This window comes from Coptis chinensis, chromosome 2, assembly GCF_015680905.1.
Source record: "Coptis chinensis isolate HL-2020 chromosome 2, ASM1568090v1, whole genome shotgun sequence".
NCBI lineage: Eukaryota > Viridiplantae > Streptophyta > Magnoliopsida > Ranunculales > Ranunculaceae > Coptis > Coptis chinensis.
Window position 1 is genome coordinate 12,856,372 of NC_141457.1, and position 11,813 is coordinate 12,868,184.

The following is an 11,813-nucleotide window of genomic DNA, read 5'->3' on the forward strand; positions in this document are numbered from 1 at the left end:
TTTGTAATAATCATGCATACTTTTAAAACAGTAAAAAGTAAAAAGTAAAAACTCTAGAAAAATTTAGGGACTCTATTCTAATTAGAATTGTACAATTAGGGTTTATAAGTTTCCTAATCCATGCTAAACAGTTTCGGTAAGTGTTCCAAATCTGTAAGATTCTTGCGTGTGAATTTTCTTTAAAATGCAACACAACCAAACAAAAAAAGCAGCTAGAAACTCGATCAGAACAGAAGCGATCATAAAACATGTTTTCTCGCACACAGTTCCCTTCACAGACCGAATTGTATTCTGCTTTTTCCACAATAGCTACTACATCAATATTAGTTAGGTCGATTCCCACTGATATCATACCCGTCTGGCTCCGAACCAAGATTCAGCACTTTCTGCTCCCTCGATTCTCTTCCGAACACACTATCACGATCAAGGACTGCAATGGACTCAATCGTAACGAACTTTACGAAGCTGCAGAATTATTTTTGAGCACGAAAATCACCCCTTCTATTGAGAAACATATAGTAAGCAAATCATCCAGAGAAAAAGGACTCACAGTTAGGGTTGATGAAGGCGAAGAAATCATTGACGTTTTCGAAAAAATTCAAGTCAAGTGGAAGTTTATCCGCTCTAAGAAACTCAATTAGAAGAAGAGGATTCAGCTGAAGAACGATCAGGTAAACGAAGGTTTGAGCTCAAGTTCCATAAGAAGTATAAAGATATTGTGCTTGGTTCTTACTTGCTACACGTACTCAAGACAACAGACATCATGAAAGAAGAAAATAAAGTTGTAAAACTTTATAGACTTGGTTCATATACATGGTCTTCCATCGATCTGGAACATCCGTCTACTTTTGATACATTAGCAATGGATCCAAAGTTGAAGAAGGAGTTAATGGAGGATTTAGAAAGGTTTTAGAGTAGGAGAAAATTCTATAGGAAAGTAGGGAAGGCTTGGAAACGCGGGTACTTATTATATGGGCCACCAGGTACAGGAAAATCTAGCTTGATTGCTGGGGCATGGCTAATTTTCTCAAATTTGATATCTATGACTTGGACCTTAATAATATACGAAGCAGTGGAAGCCTTAGGAACTTGTCGGTTTCCATGTCAAATCGTTCCATACTTGTGATTGAGGATATTGATTGTACTGCTGATGACAGAAAGGACAAACCTGATAAGCCGGAAAAGGTTAGTTATTTGTTATTACAAAGAGTAAATTAATACAGTAAAATCAGATTTTTTTTGTTATTGTTTTTCTCATGTTAATTATTGTTGTAAAAATATATAAATCCTGTAGAGAAAAAAGATGTTTTTTCATTCTGGTGTGAAGGGCGTGACCCGCGTTCCATTTACACCTGGGCAAGGCGCGACCCGCGCTCATGACTTTGGTGACTTATAGGCTCTTTAGCGCGACCCGCGCTCAACTTTGCCTGGTCGAGGGTGTGACCCGCGCTCCACCTTATTTCAGCACGAATTTGCCCTTTTTCGAAAGTTTTCTGAAATAGTATAAATATAGGTTTTTTCTGTAGAAACCTAACTTTTTCAAAACCAAGAAAGTGAGAGATTATAAGAGAGCAATTCTTTGTGAGTTGAATGTTCTTTGTGAGTGAATTGAGAGACTTGTAATATGTTACTCCGGACATCTAGTAAAGCTTGGAACTCGCAGTGTGGACGTAGGCAAATTGCCAAACCACGATATATCTCGTCTTGTGGTTTGTTCTTATTTTATATTAAATTGTTTTACTTTAGATACTTGTTATTTGATATTGAGAAGTGTTGGGATTACTTTGGAGGGTGTTGAAGTCTTGTCTAGTAAGAAAGATCGATCCTTGTGTAGGATTGATCTATTATAGTGGGTAACGTTGTTTCTGCAGTGTTATATTCATAACAATTGATATCAAAGCGTAGGTTTACGACCTAGGAATTTGTGTAGACAAGGTGTTCGATTAAATTCCTGAGTTAAAGTTTTTTTTTTTGGGTTATTGTGTGTAACTTGAAAAAATGGCTCCTAAGATGTCAAATGCTAAGTTTGAAGTAGAGAAGTTTAATAGGAAGAATAATTTTGGGATTTGGAGAATCTAAGTAAGGGACATTCTCATCCAACAAGATTTACATAAGGCTTTAAAGGAGATTAAATCTAAGGCGGCGAGTATGAGTGATGATGATTGGGAAGAGTTCGATCTACAGACTTGTTCATCAATCTGCTTGTCTCTTGCTAATAAGGTTATGTATAGTGTGATGGGAGAAGATACCGCTGTCGGTATTTGGCTCAAGCTAGAGTCTATGTATATGACCAAGAGCATGACTAACAAGATGTACTTTAAGAAGCGTGTTTATTGATACATGATGGTGAATGGTTTAACGATGCAAGAGCATGTTAGTGAGTTCCGTTGACGCCTAGCGGATTATTTGAATATTGGCATGAAGATGGATGATGAGGATAAAGCGGCATGTTTAATATTCTCTTTGCCAGAAAGCTATGAGCATCTAATGACTAACTTTATGAATAGAGAAGATGTAGATCTTGACGAAGTTCAAACTGCGCTTCTTTCTTATGAGTTGATGAAGAAGACACGAGTTGAGAATAGCATTGATGCAGGACAGCGGCTAGTGGCAAGAGGGAATTCGTATGAACAGAATTCTACAAGCAATGAGAATTCTAGGTCCAAGTCAAAGAAACCTTTAAAACATGTACAATGCTACAATTGTGATGAAAAGGGACATTACGCAATTAATTGTCCTCACCCGAAGAAAAAGAACAAGAGAGATGGTCAGAAGAAAGGTAAGGAAAAAAATTGAGGCAAGTTATGCTTCAGGCTCTAAAGGGGATGAGTTCAATCTCTGTGTGTCCACACAAGACTATTTGACCGAAAGGTGGATTCTTGATTCCGGATATTCCTATCATATCTGCCCGAATAGAAAGTGGTTTACTTCTTATGAGAGCATTGATGGTGGTTCCGTTTTGATGGGTAATGACGTTGCTTGTAAGACGGTAGGAATTGGAACTATACGGGTCAAGATGTATGATGGTGTAGTGAGGACTTTAACCGATGTGAGACATATTCCTGAGCTAAAGAAAAGTCTTATTTCTCTTGGTACTTTGGATTCCAAAGGCCACAAGTTTGTGGGCGAAGGTGGAGTCCTAAATATTGTTAATGGCTCTTTAGTTGTTACGAAAGGTAAAAAACATGGAACCTTGTATACTCTGATAGGTAGTACAGTGATAGGCGATGTAGCAATGGGTGCATGTAGTAATGATTCTGAGTGCACTAAGATATGGCATATGCGTTTAGGGCATATCAGTGAAAAGGGTTTGTCTGAGTTGTGCAAGCGAGGGTTCTTGAAGAATTTGAAGAAGCCAAGAATGGGGTTCAGTGAGCATTGCGTCTATGGGAAGTAGTGCAGAGTCAAGTTCAAGTCAAGCAAGCACACGACAACAGGCATCCTTGACTATGTGCATTCGGATGTTTGGGGAACCGCTATTATGTCTCATTCATTGATGATCATACTCGCTATGTGTGGGTGTATATAATGAAATCAAAAGATGAAGTGTAGACATTTAAGAAGTAGAAGGCAAGGGTTGAGAGTCACACAGATAGAAAGGTAAAGACATTACGGTCTGACAATGGTACTAAGTATACCTATGGACCTTTCCAAGAGTTCTCGTCGCGAATATGGAAATTGCCGGATTAATCGGATCCGATCGGCACGCCACAATAGAATGGAATGGCAAAGCGGATGAATAGAACCTTGCTTGAAAGAGCGAGATGTTTGTTGTCTAATGCAGTCTGGGCAAAGAGTATTGGGCAGATGCAGTGTCCATGGCGTGTTATCTGTACAATAGGTCAGCAGTACCAGCTATAAATTGCAGGACACCTTATGAAGTGTGGTAAGGTAACCCAGCTGATTATAATATTTTGCGAGTGTTTGGATCGACAACTTACTACCATGTGAGGGAAAGCAAGCTAGATCCTAGAGCTAAGAAGGCCATATTCTTAGGCTTGGCAAATGGGGTAAAGGGATACATATTGTGGTGTCTAAAAGACCACAAGTTCCTGGTCAGCAGAGATGTTACCTTTGATGAGACTTTCGTGTTATCTTTCAGTAAGCCGGAAGTAGTTGTGCAGAATGGTGAATCTATAGAAGTTTAAGCTACTGAGCTTGAGTTGTCTAATGCAGCAGATGACTGGTTAGATCATGATGAGATACCAAATCTTGGAACCACACAGCAACATGAAGAAGAGCAAGAGCATCCGCAACTTGTAGTGGCTGACCCTAGGCCAAAGAGACAAGTTAAAGAAGTGCACAAGTATGGGAACAAGTAGCCGGTGAAACACTATGGTCAGGTGGATTTAGTGGCATATGCACTAAATATCGAAGATGATGAACCAGATAGCTTCAAAGAAGCTGTTAGAGATGCTCATTACATAGATTGGTTGGTAGCTATGCAAGCAGAAATGGAATCTCTTGATAAAAATCACACATGGGACCTAGTTTTATTGCCAAAGGGCAATAGGACTATCGGAAGTAAATGGGTGTTTAGAAAGAAAGAGGTCCTTCCTGAGTCCGACAGTACTGGGTACAAGGCAAGAGTAGTAACAAAGGGTTTTTCACAGAAGGAAGGAGTCGACTATAATGACGTATTTTCCCCGGTGGTCAAACATACGTCTATTCATGTGTTATTAAGCTTAGTTGCTCACTTCGACTTGGAGTTAGAGCAACTTGATATGAAAACTGCTTTCTTGCATGGGAACTTAGAGGAATAGATCTATATGAGACAACCTGAAGGGTTTGTCACTGCTAAGAAAGAAGATCATGTATACAAATTGAATCGGTCACTATACGGGTTAAAGTAATCGCCCAGGCAATGGTACAAGCACTTTGACATGTTCATGATGCAACATGAGTACACCCAAAGTAAGTATGATTGTTGTGTTTACTTTCGTAGACTTCATGGTAATGACTTCATCTATCTCCTACTTTATGTGGATGACATGTTTATTGCTTCCAAAAGCATGGTGGAGATAGACATGTTGAAATCTCAACTTAGCTCTGAGTTTGAGATGAAAGACTTAGGTGGAGCCAAGAAGATACTGGGCATGGAGATTGACAGAGATAGGCAGAATCGACGGATAGTTGTATCTCAGAAGAAATACCTTCAAAAAGTACCTTCGTGTTTCGGTATGGAGAATGCAAATTCGGTTTCTACGCCTTTGGCTAGGCATGTTAGGCTTTCAGCTAAGTTCTCTCCTAGTTCAGTGGAGGAACAAAAACATATGGCACATGTTCCTTATGCTAATGCAGTGGGCAATTTGATGGATGCTATGGTGTGCACACGCCAAGACATTTCACAGGCAGTTAGTGTTGTAAGCAGGTATATGGTTAATCTTGGGAAGCAGCATTGGGAGGCAGTGAAATGGGTATTAAGGTACTTGAAGGGTACCTTGGATGTGGGATTAGTTTATGGTGGAGCCACTTGTTATGTCAGTGGATATGTGGATTCAAATTATCCAGGTGATCTAGATAGACGACGATCGACTACTAGTTATGTGTTTATGATACATGGTGCACCGGTTAGTTGGAGGTCTATGCTATAGGATACAGTTGCTCTATCTACTACTGAGGCAGAGTATATGGCAGTGGTAGAGGCAGTAAAAGAGGGATTATGGCTTCGAGGTCTTTTGGATGATATGGGTATTGAGCAGAACAGTGTTACTTTACATTGTGATAGTTAGAGTGCTATTCACTTGGCGAAAAACCAGGTTCATCATGCTCGGACCAAGCATATTGATGTCTGCTATCACTTTATACGGAATGTCGTTGAGGATGGTGATGTAGCACTTGAGAAAGTGGACACCCATGACAATCCTGCTGATATGCTGACTAAGGTTGTCATCGGAGTTAAGTTCTAACACTGTTTGGACTTGCTCCAAATCCTACATGCTTGATAGATGCCTTTGTGGGCATGGCCCTTAGGGGCGGATGGACTGCGAGTTTTTGGATGGATGTGTTCTTGCTGGATGTGTTCGGCTCGGTTTAATGTGTTAAAACCTCACCGAGGTGGAGAATTGTAGAGAAAAAAGATATTTTTTTATTCTGGTGTGAAGGGCGTGACCCGTGCTCCATTTACACCTAGGCAAGGCGCGACCCACGCTCATAACTTTGGTGACTTACAGGCTCTTCAGCGCGACCCGCGCTTAACTTTGCCTGGTCGAGGGCGCGACCTGCGCTCCACCTTATTTCAGCACGAATTTGCCTTTTTCGGAAGTTTTCTAAAATAGTTTAAATATAGGTTTTTTCTGTAGAAACTTAACTTTTCCAAAACCAAGAAAGTGAGAGATTATAAGAGAGCAATTCCTTGTGAGTTGAGTGTTCATTCTTTGTGAATGAATTGAGAGACTTGTAATCTGTTACTCCGAACATCTAGTAAAGCTTGGAACTCGCAATGTGGACGTAGGTAAATTGCCGAAGCACGATATATCTTGTCTTGTGGTTTGTTCTTCTTTTACATGAAATTGTTTTACTTTAGATACTTGTTATTTGGTATTTAGAAGTGTTGGGATTATTTTGGAGGGTGTTGAAGTCTTGTCTAGTAAGAAAGATCGATCCTTGTGTAGGATTGATCTATTGTAGTGGGTAACGTTGTTTCCGTAGTGTTATATTCACAACAAATCCTTAGTGACATACTTCTCTTTGCATTACATGTACAATTTTCACTTTCAAAATTACTCAACTTTGCCGATGGGCTGTGGTCAAGCTGTGGAGATGAGTGCATTATTATCTTCATCACTAACCACAAAGATCGCCTAGACCCCGCTTTGTTGCGCCCCGGTTGTATGGACAAGCATGTTCTCATGTCGTATTGTACTACTGAAGTATTCAATCAACTAGCATTCAATTACCTTGGCATTCAAAATAACAATGACGACAAGAATAAGCTATACTTAGAAATTGAAAATTTGATTGAAAAATCTCAAGTAACCCCTGCTGAAGTTGCTGAAGAGTTGATGAAGAGTGAGGTTGCAGAAGTTGTCCTTGGCGGATTACTCACGTTTTTTAAGCGAAAGAGAGCGGAAAAAGATGAAGTGAATGAAGCCGAGTCTCCAGAGACTAAAAGGCAGAAAATCGGGAGTGCGGAAGTTAAGGGAAGTGTGAGAAGAAGTAGTAGGGCGAGAGCAGTGAATCAGAGAGGTTTGTAGATGGACAATTTTGTTTGTTGAAAATAGTATTGGTGTCATTCTTGTAGTGCTGCTTGGCTTCAACGGCAAATAATTTACTATGGTTTTTGTTGGGTTCTTGTAAGTTGTGACAGGTGGGACACGGAGCCAGTGAAGGTTGGCAAAAATGGATTATTTTGAGCTTTTTATATTGTAAATTAGACTATTTTCCTATATAAAAAAAAGTGTGAGGAGGCCGAAACCTAACTAAGCCGTCCTTTTTTCTCTCTCAAATTTCTTCTTGATTAGCTATAATAAAATTTCACTTAGTATCAGAACGTCAAATTAAAAAACCAGTCATTTTCTTTCCTTTTTATTTCTTTCATTCTTTTCTGAATATAATCTACAAGTTTGGTGGTTTGGTTGGAGTTTAAGGAAACCCTTAATTTCTTTTCTTTTTTTTTTTTTTTTTTTTTTTTTTTTTGTAGTAACCCTATTCTAAGGTTTCAGTGATCGATCAATATTTGTTTGAAGGTTTGGCTTGAGTATTGGAGTTATTTTGTTTTATTGTTGCTGGGAGTTAATTTCGTCTTCTCATATTTGTGGTGGATTGTGATTTTTCTCGACTAAATCTCAATTTATTCGGTAATTTTTGTTTGTTTGTTATATCAATCGATCTCTGTTTGTTGGGATATTTTCGTTGATTGTTATTGGTTTATCTCGATATTGTTGAATTATTGATGATCTGTCTGATACTAGTAAAAATTTGTCTGTTGTTATTGGTGGTCAGAGTTCCAACTCTATCCTAACCCCCTAAATATTTTCATGATGATATTAGTAAACAAATTACGTCTATTAAGTTGGATGGTAAAAATTATTTAGCATGGTCACAAGTTGTTAGGGTTTTTCTTCGTGCTAAGATGAAATAGAAGTATTTAATTAATGATACACCTGATGAGAATTCTCCTCGTGCTAAAACTTGGTGGAGTGAGATGTCTATGGTAATGACCTGGTTATGGCATAGTATGGAACCTTTTGTTGCTTCTACTGTTTAGTTTCTTGATACTGCAAAGAAGATATGGAACGCCCTTGAGGAAATGTATTCTCAGTCTTCTAATTTTTCGCAGATTTATCAGATTTTTAAAACGATGTTTTATATTAAGCAGGGTGACAAACCATTGAATGAGCATTATGCGCTTCTTCGCAACCTTTAGAAAGAGTTATTGATTTATCAGCCTATAACTCCTGATATTGAGACTTAGTGCAAACAGAGGGAAGATTTTCAGCGTGCACGCATTATTTCTATTCAGTTTAAATCCTTATTATATATGTTGTGTTTAAAGATCAGATTTTAGCTAATGAATCCTTTCCTAGTGCTGTTAATGCTTATTCTCGCCTCCAGCGAGCGTCTATTGCTTATATACCTTCTGTCTCCAAAGATGCATCTGTTGCTCTTGTTTCTAATGGTCGTGGTGGCTCTGTTAGAGGTGCTCAAGGTCATGGTGGTCGTAGTAGTGCTCCTCATGGTACACATGGCGGACGAGGAGGTTGTGGACCTCGTCCAGATTGGCTTTGTGATTACTGTGGAAATATTAGTCATACTGAGCCGTTTTGTTATAAGAAGAATGGTTATCTCCCTTATGTTCATCACACTTCTAAAGAGCCGAGTTATAGTAATTCTCAATTTACTTCTACTCAGGATGATGTGCTCAGTCAGATTTTGCACAAGCTTAATAACTTAACTCCTGGTTCAGGTAATTTTGTATGTGTAGCGTCACCATCCCCTGTTTGGGTTATTGATTCTGGTACTAGTACACATATATATGGTATACCATCTCTTTTATCTAATTTTGTGGATTCCAAGTCGATCTGTTGTTCATTTGGTTGATGGTTATACTCGCACTGTTTATGGTTATGGCATTATTCTTCCCTGTCATTCTCTTTCTTAGTCTAATGGTTTGCTTGTTCCTGATTTTCCTACCAACTTACTCTCCATTAGTTAACTTACCAAATCCCTCCAGTGTTCAGTAACATTTACCTCTTCTGACTGTGTTTTTCAAGATCTCAAGACGGTTATGTTGTTTGGTTTGGGGAATGAAAAAGATGGTTTATATTTTCTTGATGGTGATCCACGACCCCCTTCTGTCCTTAGTGCTTTCGTCTCTCCTTTACAGTGGCATTCTCACTTAGGTCATCCTTCATTGGCAACGCTTCTTCAAGTTATGCCTCAGTTGAGTCCTATGCCTGTTTTAGAATATAAGGCTTGTCAACTTGGCAAGCATCACCGTAGTTCTTTTCCTAAGCGGGTGGAACGTCGTAGTCTAAGTCCTTTTGATTTGGTTTATACTAATATTTGGGGACCATGTAGAGTCAAAAGTGTGTCTGTAGGTTTTCTTTATTTTGTCATTTTTGTAGATGATTGTACTTAGATGACATGGTTATTTTTAATGAAAGATCATTCTGGTTTGCCCAATATTTTCACTACTTTTTACAATCAAAATTTCTACTCAGTTTGGTAAGCCTATTAAAGTTTTGCGTTCAGACAATGCTTTGGAATATGTATAATCCTTTATGAAAAACTTTTGTTACCCATGTTACCCATATATGGCATTATTCATCAAACTACATGTCGTCATACCTTATAGCAAAATAGTGTTGCTAAACACAAACACAGACATTTATTAGATGTCACTCGCACTCTCATGTTTCATATGGTTGCTATAACACCCCATTTATTTTCTTTATTTTTCCCTATTTATTAGGGTTTAAAAAGTAATAATAATATTAAAAAGAAAAGAAAAGAAAAGAAAAGAAAAGGATAAAGATAAAATAAGATAAGATAAAAATGTGGGAAAGTTAGAGGGGTTTGGTTACAACCGAACTCTCCCTCCTTGTTAGTTTTTTTGTGGTTTTTGAAATATAAGAGAAAAACAGAGAGACATACAAAAGAAAGATAGAGATAGAGATAGCTATTGCTTGAGAGTACTTGAAAGAGAAAGGGGCGGAGGAAGACAACACCTTACCGTTGGTTTTCGAGTTCGCCGATTATTTCGCTTTCACTAAAGTTTTCGTTTTCGATTAATTCCGGTGAGTAGCCTAAACTTTATTTCTTTTAAGAAAACTATTTGATTTATTTATATATGTGTTCTACTAGTAATTTTAGTTCTTTGATTTAATGGAACCTTGAGATGAAACAAAAGAATGTTAATTTGATCGAATTAGATGGCATACTGTGTTAATTAGCTTATGTCGCCAAGTTTTCTATATGATATATATATATATATGAGAAATCTAGTTTTTTGGGCTACTGACACAAATCTCCAGAAGTGTTATTCACTTATATTAGATAATTGGGTTCTATTGTTTTTGAATGAGTTTAGCTACTGGTGCAAGTTATCTTTTTTATATATTTATAAGGATGGGTCGATCTAGAATTCTAGATGGTACAGTTGGTATTAAGCCCTTATACCAATTGACTTGCAGTACCTTAGATATTCTCTTTTAGATGTTAGAAAGTATAAGCTTAGTGCTGGTCAGATTTCGAGCTCAATTTTGGTTTAGTTAGAGTTTGAACTAGGTTTTTTTGAAACACGAAAAAGTAAGGTCTGAAAGTCTGCTTTTCAACCTAATCGACCTCGTCGCATTCCGAGGTTTGTGGATATGGTTACGGTGTTCGGAAGTTAGCACGTCAGAATTTTCTGACTGCAGAAATCAGGATCTGTGCCTGTTTTCGAACCACGTTTTCACATAGTTAGGTTCAGATTCAAACTCTCGCCAAAACATGAAAGAGTGAGTTTTCTTTCCAACCCACTTGGACTCGACACATTCCGAGGTCTGTAGAGACAGCTATGATGTCGGGAAGTTCGGTTGACAGAAAACAGTGCGTCAGAATTCCATTTCTACACATTGTGTTCGAGTCTAGTTTTCATATAGTTAGAGTGAGATTTAGTATTTTTGTAAAACATGAAAGAGTAATTTCTGAGAGTCTTCTTTTCAACACAAAACGCCTTGTAGCGTTTGGATACTTGTGGAAAGAGTTGTGCCATTCGGAAGATAGTCCGTCAGAAATCTAGTTTGCTGAAATTAAGATTTTTACCATTTTCAACCTAAGTTTTCTTCTAGATGGGCTGAGGTTGGGACTTCGAGTTCTACATGAAAAAGTATGTCTACATACCCTAGTTTCTAAATAATCAAATGGTGTATCATTTGGATGACTGTAGAAAAAGTTATTGCTTTGACAAGTTGGCTAGAAAACCTACCTTGTTATCCCTTATGTGCGTGAACCTGTTTTTGAAAATGTCTAGTAATGAACTAAGAGTCTCTTAAACTCTTCTTGGGTATTTATATAGTGTTTGTAGTCTACTTTTAGACCGTGGTTTTATTTGGAACTGACATGGTTCATAATATCATTTTTTTTATAATCAGAAGTAGAGAAATATATGATTGTGAGTTTTTGGATTTAAAGGTTCATAGTATATCTCTAGGTATAAAACTTTACGTATATGATTGTGGGCGTATTTGAAACTTATTGTATGTGATTCTATATAGTATAAATTGTTGTTTTCCTTAAAGGTACATACAAGGATGTTGTTATTTATTGGTTAAGAGCTATGTAAGGCTTGATTCTAATCTTAAAAGATTAGATACGTAGGCAGCCTT

The 11,813-nt window shown here is 37.8% G+C and overlaps 1 pseudogene; it reads left to right on the forward strand.

The window, feature by feature from the left end:
* Positions 1 to 9,042, forward strand: LOC147514948 (AAA-ATPase At3g50940 pseudogene; annotated as a pseudogene).
* Positions 9,043 to 11,813: the final 2,771 nt, after the last annotated feature.